The sequence below is a fragment of the Podarcis filfolensis genome, assembly GCF_964270895.1.
Source record: "Podarcis filfolensis genome assembly, chromosome: 9".
NCBI lineage: Eukaryota > Metazoa > Chordata > Lepidosauria > Squamata > Lacertidae > Podarcis > Podarcis filfolensis.
Window position 1 is genome coordinate 63,522,540 of NC_139610.1, and position 14,317 is coordinate 63,536,856.

At 44.5% G+C, this 14,317-nt stretch overlaps 1 protein-coding gene across 6 annotated transcripts in view; it reads right to left on the reverse strand.

Annotated features, from left to right (window-relative positions):
- ARHGAP24 (Rho GTPase activating protein 24) overlaps window positions 1-14,317 on the reverse strand; it is a 399,589-nt gene that overhangs the window by 161,536 nt on the left and 223,736 nt on the right. Inside the window, exon 1 of one of the 6 annotated variants that reach the window (XM_083571261.1) lies at window positions 10,134-10,271. The exons of the other annotated variants lie outside the window; for them this stretch is intronic. The gene's annotated coding sequence lies outside the window, so the exon portion shown is untranslated. Of the gene's footprint in view, window positions 1-10,133; window positions 10,272-14,317 lie in introns of those variants that run through there. 6 annotated transcript variants of the gene reach the window in all.

Sequence of the window (14,317 nt, forward strand, 5' to 3'; positions counted from 1 at the left end):
GTTGAATATTTGCTTTTAAAGTCAGTGCTGGTGTCCTTTGCCATACAAGACTTTCATTTGCTCTGGAATCAGACTCAAAGGGATTTTGGTGTCCACTTGATCACATGGTTAAAGCAATAAACAAGCAAGCTGGAGAACGAGTAGTGGGAAGATAGATTCTTTCCTTGCCTGTTATTTTCTGCTTTTAGAAACCTGCTACCCACTCTGCAAACACAGAGCACCCTGTTTCTGTTATGATTATTGTGATATACGTAGGGGAAATTACAAGATCTGGAAACTGGGAAACAGACCGAGAAGAGGAAGGCAGAATTTGAAAAATGTGAGATTGTGAATTAAGACATTCAAATAACAGGCCACGTAGCGTTTTCTGTAGGGCTGATAATCTCCATATGAAATTCAAAGCTAAGAATTGAATATGTCACTTCTATTTGGCATATATTTAACAGTTAGTTTTAAAAGCCCTTTTCTTCATGTTCAGCATGAAATCCAGGCTTTCGAGTTCTCACATCAATGGCATCTTCATTTAGCCTTTCAAGATATGAAGGCTATATGATGACTTCTGTAACTGCTCACAGCAGCTCAAATTAATTGATCCCTTTTGCTGAGCAGATATCAAACAATGCCTTCAAAGCTGATATAGAAAACATATTTGCCACTGTGTATAGCTGGGTATATTTTATAGGTTTATTTCTTTGTGTTTTTAAAGAAAGAAATGGCCTTGTTTTGGCACTGAAGTCTATTTCATACAGTTACATATCCACTTTTAAAATTCTCCCTTTTTTAAAAAAAGTTCTTACATGTGTGGGATGGGGATCAGTGAGAACACTCTTTTTACTGTCTTATTTTACAAAAATAAGACAGAAATACAGAAACCTGGTTACAATTCAATTGAAGAGTATTTGTAATAATTATAATATTTTTAAAAATCAAAATACAAACTCATGCTAAATTATTCCAGAGGGTTTTCCATTCAAATATGAAATGTATTTGTGAATCTTTTTTCATGTTTCCAGTACCTTATTACCTTTTGTAATAAAGATACCTTGCACATTAGCATACAATGCCAGATTGCATTTTCCCATTCCCTTACAGATGGTACTTGCTGTGATGGGTAAACTGCAGTTCCCAAGATTCCTTGAGGAAGTCATGTTCTTTAAATGAATGGTGTGGATGGGAGTTTGTTAGCAAGTGCTCATTGGGCATGAAGCACTTCACCACGTTAGAGCCCTTTAGATTGAAAGACAGTATTCAAAAATAACTGGGGAGGTATCAAAATAGGCTTGGTAAGTGAGAAATAATAATAATAATAATAATAATAATAATAATAATAATAATAATAATAATATAATTATTTGTACCCCACCCATCTGGCTGGGTTTCCCCAGCCACTCTGGGCGGCTTCCACAAAGACCAAAAATACACTAAGATGTCACACATTACAAACTTCCCTGAACAGGGCTGCCTTACAATGTCTTCTGAATGTCAGAAAGTTATTTATCTCTTTGACATCTGATGGGAGGGCATTCCACAGGGCGGGCGCCACTACCAAGAAGGCCCTCTGCCTGGTTCTAGACTCTGCACCATTCAAGACTGGGGCCATTTTACCACACAGATACATGCATACAGTCATACCTCAAGTTACGTCCACTTCATGTTACGTTCTTTCAGCTTACGTCCTGCGACAACCCGGAAGTACCAGAAAGGGTTACTTCCGGGTTTCGCCACTCGTGCATGCGCAGACGCGCAAAATCACCTCATGCGCATGAGCAGAAGCGACGAATTGCAACCAGTGCATGTGCAGACATGCCACTGCAGGCTGCGTTCTTTTCATGTTGCGAACGGGCCTCTGAAATGGATTCCATTCGCAACCAGAGGTACCACTGTACCAGGTAGCTAGAAAGTGGTCATTATGTCTGAAGCTCTGTTGTACACATTCAGAGTCACATTCAGTCCCTGCCTCAGGCCAGGGCCGTCTTAAGCATATCCGGCACTGTAGTACAAAGCTCCCTCTGGTGCCCCCCGTTTCCCAGAGTTTCTTAGGGAGGACGGCGCTGCCAGCGGGGCTGGAGAAGGCAGGCAGCAGCTGGAGGGCAGCTCCTCTAGTGGGGAAGAGGCGGACGCTGGATGCGGCACCTCCTGGCTCAGATGGCCGCTTTATGCCGCAGTGGCCATGGCAGATAGAGGCCCTGGGCACGGCGCTGCTTTGGCATGGTATGGCAGAGGCAGGCGAGGGCGGCAAGCTGATGCCAGGAGGCGCCACATCCAGCCTCCGCCTCTTCCCTGGTGCCCTTCAGAACTTGGCACCCCACACCACTAGCCTCTATGGGTAAGACGCCCCTGCCTCAGGCAACAGATTCTGAGGGGTTGTGAGCAGACAGAGCTGGGTATGTACTTCCTAAGCTGTCCTGCTGCCCTCAAATGCTGTGTGGGCTGCTCCAATAAGTGTTGGAAGTGTAAAGAGAAAGAAGGCATGTTTCATCACATGTGGCGGAATTGTAATCAAAAGCTATTGGGAAATGATTTACAATGAAATGGGAAAAAAATGTTTAAGATAACTTTTGTTAAAAGACCAGAAGCTGTTTTGCTAGGCATTACAGGCCAAGGCCTGCCAAAAGAGTGGAAGAAACTATTCATGTATGCTACAACAGTGGCTAGGATATTACTAGCCCCCAAATGAAAAGACGACAAAATACCAATGAAAGAAGAACGGCAAGGAAAACTGATGGAATACAGTATGCTGAAATGGCAAAGCTCACTGGAAAACTTAGAGACAAAGACAATAGAGATTTCAAAAAAAAATATCGGGAATCGTTTATGATGTAGCTACAGAAACACTGTACAGAAGTAGACTCACTAGCAGGGTTTGACTAAACACTTACAATTAAGAAAACAAATATAAAAGTTAAGTAATATGGAAAATATGGATGATATGAGTGCAATAAGATATAGTTAAAAGACTACAAATTAAGGTGGAATAAAAGAAGCAGAAGAAACAATATTTAAAGAACCAGAAGAGGAAGCTGAAGGAAATGTAAAACTTAATAAAATTTATTTTAAAAAAACAAAACACAAATGCTGTGTAGGCCACAGTTCTGTTACCAGTGCTGACTGAAGTAAGATTCAGTTGGCAGGCTGCTTGGGGTTTTGTACCTGGAACAGGGGAGGGGCCATCTTGTTCTTCACTTCAGGGAGCAAAAATTCTCAGGCCAGCCTTGATACACGGCATAAAGCTCCTCAACCCCTGAACGATTCTGTTTATTTTTCAGCAAAAGCAACAGCTTCCAGCCATGAAAAGTATGGGAATTACTGCAGTGTGTGAAAATTCCACTTTACAGTACTTTTAGTGCTCAAACGATTTCAATTCCCGCCATCTGGGGTGCCTGCTGCTCGCCAGTCTGCAAACTCGGACACTGCTAGCAGCGCTCACAAAAAAAACCAATGTTCCCTTTTAACTATTACTAAAGCTCTGCAGCTGTCTTTCTGTGTGCGAATGGAAGCGATCTCTCCAAAACGGAACATGAATGGAAGGATAGCCAATGAATTTTGAGCCAGTGGAGAAGTGGCTTACGTGGAAGAAACTCTGAATTAGTGCCAGGCTCCAGATGGACACAGGTTGCTTGTTCAAGTGAAAAATATCATTGTCCAAATACTGGTCCTAATTGCATTACATGAACGTTATTTACACACTGGTTGTAATTTCCATTAATTTATATTGAGCATTTCCCAAGACAAGGGAAAACATTTCCCACGTCGTCTGTGGAGGATAACCCCTTCCACCACCATCCCAGTTTATAACCCAAATCTAGACATCAAGCATACAGGAATCCTAGTAGTGCAGCATGAAAACTATTAACACATTTGCAAAGCTAAGCAGGGTCTGGTATGGTTTCAAATTGGATGGGAGACTATGTGTTGAGATTCCTGTAATGCAGGGGATTGGTGTAGGTGACTCCAACTTTATGTTTCTATGATTTCTATGAATCTGTTTGTAGGTAAATATTTGCAAGGTGAAACACAGTGTGGAACAGCCAGACAGAGCCCAATGTGCCTGCTTTTTTTCTATGTCCCACAGAAGCAAGGATCCTGCATGGATCTGGCTGATTCGGTTTTATAATAATAATAAAAATTTATTATTATTGAATATTGAAATACAATAACCTATTAAACATTAAAAGCTTCCCTAAACAGGGCTGCCTTCAGATGTCTTCTAAAAGTCTGGTAGTTGTTTTTCACTTTGACATCTGGTGGGAGGGTGTTCCACACGGTGCGTGCCACTACTGAGAAGGCCCTCAGCCTGGTTCCCTGTAACTTGGCTTCTTGCAGTGAGGGAACCGCCAGAAGGCTCTTGGCAATGGACCTCAGTGTCTGGGCAGAACGATGGGGGTGGAGACGCTTCTTCAAGTATACTGGACTGAGGCCATTTAGGGCTTTAAAGGTCAGCACCAACACTTCGAATTGTGCTCGAAAACGTACTGGGAGCCAGTATAGCTCTTTCAAGACTGGTGTTATGTGGTCTCGGCGGCCACTCCGACTCACCAGTCTAGCTGCCGCATTCTGGATTAGTTGTAGTTTCTGGGTCACCTTCAAAGGTAGCCCCACGTAGAGCGCATTGCAGTAGTCCAAGCAAGAGATAACCAGAGCATGCACCACTCTGGCAAGACACTCTGCGGGCAGGTAGGGTCTCAGCCTGCATACCAGATGGAGCTATGGTCTGGCTTCTTTTCCCTTTATACTTTGAAATGCATATCTGTGCCAGACTAGATTTGATATTAATATATGGCTTTTGTTATGCAACTAGCAGTAAAAAAAGGATCCTGAGCAACTTCGGGACCTCAGGAGATGGAGAAGAAGAGCTTAACCCTTTCTCCCCTGCTACAGCCCCAACAAAAAATCCTCTTCTGCCAGCTGCTTATATTTATTAGGAGAGAATACAAACAGCAGCTTAGGAAGATGATTTTCACTGGGATCACTGCATGCAGATAAAGAAGGCTTAAACTTTCCCTCTCCGCTCCCTGTAGTCCCAGTTCTACTCAGGATCCCCCATGACTGCTATTTATATTAGAAAAAACCCACCATGCACATTAACTGCAATCATGCAGTTTGGGCTCTTATTTGGCATTTTAAAAAAAATGAATCATGGGATATACAGAGATGGCAAAACTGACAGCTCTGATAAGAGACACAAATCTAGAATTTTTCAAGGAGGACTGGAAACCTTTTCTGGTCTATTTAAAAAATAATTGCCCATATGCATAGTCCACAGTTTGAAGTTTAAGAAAAATACAGCTGAATATATTGAGAAACCTGTTAAAGAGGATGAAACTGTATACGATGGAATTGTAAGATGCAATTGTGATTATAAATATTGAGGATGGGTGAGGATGGGTGAGCCGGAAGTCATTAGTATTGCAGAATGAGGATTATAACTGTTGAGTGATAACAAGTAACTTTGTATTTTGAAATAAAAGAAAAAGAAATTGGGGGTGGGGTGGGGGAATAACAGTCTCCCCTCATTGGCTTTTATGTAGCAACTGGAACTTCCAGTTGACTCTGCTATTGGCTGTTCAGGCCCCTTTCTTCCATGAAAAGGGTGTGCAAAGCTTCGTTTTTGTGCGACCGTAATCATGCAAAGCCACTGGACTATTTTGAAGTGAGCAGAAGCGATGCTGCCAAATCCCAATGAGCAAACCTTCACCTTCAACATTTCCGCTTCCGCGATAGAAGGATGGCACTGGGGAAAAAACATTGTTGCTAATGACTGCTTAGCCTCTGGCTCAGTGAAGTGTGGGTGCCATAAATGCATGTTCCATTGCTCTCCAGTTGCTATAAAAGCACCTGGTTTCCCCCCGGTTTTCAGCTCTGATGGTGCTGAAAGATAAACAGGTGAAAATGGACAGCCAAGTGCTACTTTTCAAGCGGGGGGGGGGGGATCGAGGTGCTGAAGAAGATCGGTCATAATAAGGCAAGTTGATCTTTATTGATGGTCCCTTGAGTCAGGGAACAGGGGAGGCAGGCGGAGGAAATGAATTTCCTTCACAAACCATAAAAACAAATCACAAAATTAGGGCAACCGTTCACATTATGCTTGCATGTGTGCTGTGTTTGGTAAATTTGTGCTTGCAGACACCTGGGTGCTCTAAGGCCTCATCCAGCCTTCCTTTTGTGATAAGTTTCTAGGTACAGGCCTGCACTTTTAAAATCTTCTTTTGCCCTGGTATTTTCACTGTGAAAACCTGCTCTTTACTTCTTATTGTTTTCCATAGGCATAGCCAAGAGTGGGGGCAGGGGGGCAACTGCCCCCCATCAATAATAATAAAAATACACAGCAAGCTGAGGTTCTGCCTCCCTCAACAAAAATCATTTTCTCTCTTTTTTCCCTTGTTTTTCTCTCTTCTTTCCTTTCTTTCTCTTTCCCTTTCCTCCTTTCCTCCTTTTTTAATATTAATTTTGAATAAAATAGATATTTGGTAGTAAGATTTGTATCTATCTTTATAAACACTAATAAAATTTATTTTAAAAAAGAAAAGCACAGATCTGTGCCTAAAAAGTGCAGGGCAAAAGGTAAAAGGTGAGTTTGGATGAGCCATTGGGCTGTGATTACAGAGGTATGCTTAAAGGCACATGCATTTATGATGATTATTCTTAATAATTAAACTTAAATCCTGCCTTTCCTCCCAAAGGAGCCCAGGGCAGCAAACACACAAGCAATAAAGCAATTGTTGTTGTTTAGTCCTTTAGTTGTGTCTGACTCTTCGTGACCCCATGGACCAGAGCACGTCAGGCACTCCTGTCTTCTACTAACTCCCACAGTTTGGTCAAACTCATGTTGGTAGCTTTGAGAACACTACCGGCGCCACTACCGAGAAGGCCCTCTGCCTGTTTCCCTGTAACCTCACTTCTTGCAGTGAGGGAACCGCCAGATGGCCCTTGGAGCTGGACCTCAATGTCCGGGCTGAACGATGGGGGTGGAGATGCTCTTTCAGGTATACAGGGCTGATGCAGAATGTGGATAGCAGTTCCTTGAGAGCTGAACAACATTAAAGGTAAAGGTAAAGGTACCCCTGCCCGTCCGGGCCAGTCTTGACAGACTCTAGGGTTGTGCGCTCATCTCACTCTAGAGGCCGGGAGCCAGCGCTGTCCGCAGACACTTCCGGGTCACGTGGCCAGCGTGACGAAGCTGCTCTGGCGGACCGGCACCAGAGCAGCACACGGAAACGCCGTTTACCTTCCCGCTATAAAGCGGTACCTATTTATCTACTTGCACTTAAGGGTGCTTTTGAACTGCTAGGTGGGCAGGAGCTGGGACCGAACGACGGGAGCTCACCCCGCCGTGGGGATTCGAACCGCCGACCATGCGATCGGCAAGTCCTAGGCGCTGAGGTTTGACCCACAGCGCCACCCGCATCCCTGAACAACATTAGGGCTGCCATAAAAAAAATATGTGGATGAAATATTTTGCATCATGGCAGAAATGGAAGCAAAAAGAACTACCAACGAAAGAGGAATGGCAGATGAAATTGATGGAATATGCAGAATTGGATAAGATGACAGAGAGAATTCGAAACCAGTGGGACCAGAAATTCTTGAAAGATTGCAGTAAGTATACGAGTTATCTGAAAAACAATTGTAACCAACTGACTACACTTGTAGGACTAGAAGAAGTTTTGTAAGGAGAACTATATGAAATATTGCAGAAAAGATTTATGTGAATGGATTTTAAGTTATGAATTGTTAAAAGTAGTACTTAGGATAACAAAGGTAAGGTTAAAAGATGAGGTTTGAAAATCATTAGACGTGGTTGATGGAAGTCTCAGACTAAAATAGCCAAAATGTTGTGTAAGGTGAGATGAGATGGTATGTTCTGTTTGGAAAATATATGTAAAAACTAATAAAAATGTATATTAAAAAAAGAAAGAAATATTTTGCATCATTGCTTTGTGGGACACATCCCTGATTGCAGAAGGTGCCTCTGGGAAATACTGGAATCCAAAGAATAATGTGCTGTACACTGGAAAGAAAATATTCCACTTGTCTGGCATACCTGCAGTATCTATTTTATGAGCATCCTTTTTGTGGTCCACTAGCTTACTTGTTGATTGTTCCTGTATTGCCTTACAGGCAAGTTGATGAAACAATATCATCAATGGATGTCTCAGGCTAAAGAAGAAGGCCTAATGATTCATGTGCTATTCACTGAGAGTGTGCAGCCTGCACCAAACATCCCCTTAGGTTACCTACTGCCAGGCGTGCATGTTTAAAATAAATGAAAAGTTCTCCTCCCTCCATTGCTGCTTTAAATGAGAAAATATTGTGTGTGTGCAATCCAGTGGGAATTGTTTATTTGGGCAAATTTATTGCAATATGCAACAAGGTGAGTTGCCAGCAGGAGTCTTGTCGACAAGCTCAGGAAGCATGCATGATAGAGTAGGATGGAGTTACAGGTGGGCAACAGCTCAGTGGCCAAATTTGCATTCAGATGCTGGGAAGTTCACATTGCAAGCCCATAAAAAACAAATAAATCACGGCATCAGATGGCACACCTTTAGGTCTAAAGAAACACACCATGTACTTAGTGGCAACGTTCAGTTAAATTTGGATGAATTCTGCACTGAGCTGTATCTTCTGGGATTTAAGATGATTAGATAAATTCCAAAGGGCAAAGAAAGAGATGAGAAAAAGGAGGAAAGAGAGTTTTCTCTGACTCAGTGCACTGAATTCAAATGGCACTTAATTGGAGAAAATGAAGCAAGCGAGGATTAAAACACTTTTAGAAATCGATTTGTAAATGCACCCCCAGAAATACAAAGCAGTGTTCTGGGCAGTGTGATCTTTGTAAAATAAGTGTAAGAGCAAGTAGGTGATATGTGCAATATAAGTTATGACTGCAGCCAAAAGTGCTCTGTACATTTCCGTTGCTGGCTAAACAAACACAGCCTTGCAATGAGCACATAATCAATTATTGTGGTAGCTGAGCAAATGGCAGCTGTAGGCAGCAAGAGGGATCGATGGAACCAGCCAATTTAGCTCTACAGGATTGCCATCTCTGGTGGTTCTCCTTCCCCTATGTAACTATGGTTCTAATTTATGGAGATCTATGCCAATTTTAAAGGGACGCGGTGGTGCTGTGGGTTAAACCACAGAGCCTAGGACTTGCCGATCAGAAGGTCAGCGGTTCGAATCCCTGCCACGGGGTGAGCTCCCGTTGCTCGGTCCCTGCTCCTGCCAACCTAGCAGTTCGAAAGCACGTAAAAGTGCAAGTAGATAAATAGGTACCACTCTGACGGGAAGGTAAATGGTGTTTCCCTGCGCTGCTCTGGTTCGCCAGAAGCGGCTTAGTCATGCTGGCCACATGACCCAGAAGCTGTCTGCGGGAAAAACGCCGGCTCCCTCGGCCTATAGAGCGAGATGAGCGCACAACCCCAGAGTCAGTCATGACTGGACCTAATGGTCAGGGGTCCCTTTACCTTTTATGCCAAATTTAAAAACTTCTTTGAACACCATGCCTGTGCTGGGGTAAACACGGCAAATGCAAGGCAACGCCAAGGTGTTGCAAAGCTGCAGTGAGTGCCAGAAACTGTGTGCCAAATTAGAATTCCCATATGATCGTCTCTCAAGCACAACTCCTTAACAGAGTCTCCGGGTACGCATGACATAAAGGGCAGCTGTAATGCATACTGTTAAGGAATTAACATAGCAAGTAGTTCATACATCTGCTTAGCCATTCTGTGTCCACAGTTGTTCATCCAGACATCCAGGCTTAACAGATATGAACTTTGCATGCCTGCCCAGATTCAAGCAAGCTGCAGGATGGAAAAAGAAGTCTTGCAACAACCAGACTTGCATGTCCATTTTTTCACCACCTGCAGATGAGTGCAGTTTCTGCACACACCCAAGCCTTATCCAGTATGAAAACCAAACTCAATAGGCACTCATTTCACACACACACACACAACTCTTTCTCTCTGTCAAACACACACACAATTCTACAGAAAAGTCTTCTGCCTATAAGGAAGCTAACATGAATTGCTGTTCATAAAACCGAGCAGAGATGGTGAAAAACAGCACGAGAATTCAACCTGATCACGGCTTCCCTGGTATGATTAAGTGGCAATAAAAACATAAAATAAAGGTACCTTGGTGTTAATGGATCTGACAGTCTCTTCATAGATATTTCTCCAGCACAGAGTCTTGCTTACCTAAACATCGCCATTCAGCTCAAATGAAATGCCTTGATTTGCTGAACTGACAAGCTGGGGCACAGCAATCTCTCTCGCTCTCTCTCTCTCTCTGTGTTTTTCCCTCTTTAAAAAAAAATGTAGTTGGATCTAAGCCACTATAGTTACTATTTATTTTAAACACTGAGGGGCCGTTGGGGAAATAACCCATTTCTTCCTCCTCTTATGGCTGAGCCAACATCTACTCTCCCATGACTTTAAGGGGGAAAGAACCAGAAGGAATTTTGTGCTATAAATAAATTAGAGGAATGCATGAAAGTTGTAAATATTGCTAATTTAGTAATGCACTTTATAGGGCTTTTACTGGAGCTCCAGCTGCAGACAAACCCAGTTCTTCTGAGCGGAAAATAGGCTCTCGCTTGCAGGTTGCAAACCTTCTTGGCCCAGGAAACCTTTTCAGCAGCCCCTTCCCTTATGCTCGGTTTATATTACAGCAGCCACAGGGATTGACAGCTTAGGGGAACATGTGGCTTCTAGATGTTGGACTACAACTCCCAGAATCTCTGAATATTGGTCGGAAGTGGATAGTCTTTTGAGTCCAACATCTGGAGGGCCGCAGGTTCTCCATCCTTGGCTAATGGCAACTTTAAAAAAAAGAAAACATGACCTCCAGGCATGACGTCTAGCAGCACTTAGTGCATGGACTGATAGCATGAAATAGTGAACTTCCCTGCCTATCATTCTAGCTATTTTTCTACCGGTGATGCTCAGTGGTACACTATCTGGTTTCCTATGTTCCTTTATGTATAACAACAACAACAACAACAACAACAACAACAACAACAACAACAACAATTTATTATTTATACACTGTCCATCTGGCTGGGTTTCCCCAGCCACTCTGGGTGTTTTCCAACCAAATATTAAAAACAATACAGCATCAAACATTAAAAACTTCCCTAAACAGGGCCACCTTCGGTTGTCTTTTAAATGTAAAATAGAGCCACTCCCGACCTAAGGGGGGGGGTTTGCGGGCTCAAGCCCCCGTCTACATTCTCGCGGGGCTGGCGCCAGCCCCGCAAGACTCAGGGATTCCCTTCCTCATTAATCTCATTAATAGTCATCACCCACAGCGCCAGCCAATCGGCTGGCGGTAGGGGCGGGCTTACAAAAGGTCATTTAAGGTCGGGGCAGCCCTGGCTCGCCCCTTTTCTTTCCTCACAGCAGCTTCGGTTTCCCACCCACCCGCCCTTTAGGTTTGCACTCGGACTTTGCTATGGGCTTCGGCTGGTCGCCGCAAGGGGCCTGGTAGGAGTTTTTCCATTTGGCTAATTGGCTGTATTTTAGAAGCCACTTGGTTTTTTCGCCTACCTCGTAGCAAAACGTCACAACTCCTGGTTTTGGCGGTTAGGCATTGGCAGGGGTATTGTTATGCAAATGGAGTCGGGGGGGAGGAACGCCATCACCTCCCCCAAATCTTGAAGGGTAGTTCGTTAAAGGACTCCAGGGGGCGTTGCCTCGTCCGAAACCTATGGAGGCTAGGGCCTAAAGCGCGCTCCCGAGCGGTAACCCCTTGGGGAGTGTCTAGGGACGTGCATCTCGGGGGCTCCCCCTGTTGGTGCTTAACCCTTCCCGGTTAGACCGGATAGTCTATTAGGGCCAATGCCTAAAGCCAATACCGCTCTTACCTGTAATCAATAAAGTTGTGGCCATTTTTCGCCCATTAACCGAAATCCTGGTGTCCGGTGTCTTTATTTACTCCAACTGTGGGAGGGGGCGGGAATCGCCACCCAATTGCTTATTGCCTTGACATCTGCTGGGAGGGTGTTCCACAGGGCAGGCGCCGCTACCAAGAAGGCCCTTTGCCTGGTTCCCTGTAACCTCACTTCTCACAGCAAGGGAACCGCCAGAAGGCCCTCAGAACTGGACCTCAGTGTCTGGGCTGGACGATGGGGGTATATAGGAATATAGGGGGTATATAAGAATACGCTCCTTCAGGTATATAGGACCGAGGCCGTTTAGGGCTTTAAAGGTCAGCACCATCAGTTTGAATTGTGTTCGGAAACATACTGGGAGCCAATGAAGATCTTTCAGGATCGGTGTTATATGGTCTTGGCGGCCACTCCCAGTCACCAGTCTAGCTGCTGCATTCTGGATTAATTGCAGCTTCCAAGTCAGCTTCAAAGGTAGCCCCACGTAGAGCAGTAGTCCAAGCGAGAGATAACTAGAGCATGCACCACTCTGGTGAGACAGTCTGCGGGCAGGTAGGATCTCAGCCTGCATACCAGGTGGAGCTGGTAGACAGCTGCCCTGGACACAGAAGTGACCTGCACCTCCATGGTTTGTAACATTAACATTTTTACTTTTCTAAATTACATTTATATCCCACCATTCTTCCAAGGAGGTTATGGTGACATGCATTGTTTCCTAACCTCCCATCCTGGTTTCACCCTCACAAAACCTCTGTGAGGCAGGCCAGGCAGAGAAAGACAGAGACAGACCTTCTGACCTTCTGACCACCACAACACACAAGGTAAGAATTTTCCCTACTCGTGATACAACACCATGAGGTGAGCCATTTGCCCTGAAATTATTACTCACAATTTAAAAGAAGACCTTTTCCCATTTTTTTGCCTTTGCACCTGCCTGGTCAACACTCAGACCAGGCAGCTGCCATTGTCAGCACATGCGAAGAAATTGATTACTTGGTCTCCATGGATTTCTCCCAACTGCAGTAAGTGACTTGATATTCTTGTAAGCAGGAATGTAAGTTACAGAAAAGGATGGAGCGCCCTTACCCACAGCCGTAAGGGCAAATAGTGGTGCTGTGGTCTAAACCACGGAGCCTCTTGGGCTTGCCGATCAGAAGGTTGGCGGTTCGAATCCCCGGGATGGGGTGAGCTCTGTCCCAGCTCCTGCCAACCTAGCAGTTCAAAAGCATGCCAGGGCAGGTAGATAAATGTGTTGGAAAGGTAAACGGTGTTTCTGTGTGCTCTGGCTTATGTCACGGTGTTCCGTTCCACCAGAAGCCGGCCACATGACCCGGAAAGCTGTCTGTGGACAAACGCCGTCTCCCTTGGCCTGAAAGCGAGTTGAGCGCCACAACCCCATAGTCGCCTTTGACTGGACTTAACCATCCGGGGGTCTTTTACCCTTAAATAGCAGGGCGCGAGAATCATGGTAATGTGACCTTGCTAAAAGAAAACACACATGGGGGGGGAGCAGAGACAACAACCCCAAACCCAACTATATGGGGTAGGATCCTCATGAATCACAAACTGTCCTGACAATTTTGGGTCAGGAAAAATAATGCTCGTGGGCTGGAAAACAGGCCCTTAGAGCTACCCCTACTCCAAATCTTTAATTGACCTTTGTTTAGGGTCAAGTCCTGATGAAGGAGGGTGGAAACTGAATATTCACAGTCTTCTTGGTGAGTTCTCAATCTTTGGTTCATTATTGTCCCTAAGGTATTGTGACGTGGAGGATGCAATGGAAGCTGTCTGACTGCGACTTTTAAACGAGTGCTTCCCCTCTTGGAGGGAGGATTAGGAATAAAGTGCTGAACTGCAGCAACAGGGGCCTCCTCAAAAGCAGCAGTTGTCACCCATCTGGCAGATGGCTCTGCCTGCTGTCAGGGGACATGCTAGCTCCACTTTCTCCTTCTCCACATGGGGCTCCATGAATGTAAATATGGAACATATGCAAGCAGCCAGGCATGGAGCCTGGTAGGGCGACTCTCAGCATCCACGGAAAGAAAGAAAGGGAAGATTGCAAGGTTGCCTACCTCTTCAGGCAACAATTCCCAAGCAGCAGGGCGAAGACACATGTGTGCGAAAGCATTACGAGCCAGTTTAGAACTGTCAAAACAATGCACACTCTCCCCCCCCCAGATTGTTTGATGATGATGATGCTATTTGGGCCACAGGGAGTTTGCACATCACTGGTTTCCTCCCACCCCCACTCCACAAATTCCACCTATTTGATGGCCATCTTGCTAGTATAATTGAATGGAGCTGTTGTCAATCCCAATCATCTTTCAGTGCTCATTCACAGAACTTAAGTGGATTGATTTTTTTGGTTGTTGGTTTTTGTTTTTTTTAAATGGGCTTGTTACAATTTCTAAAGTACCTTACGCTTCACAT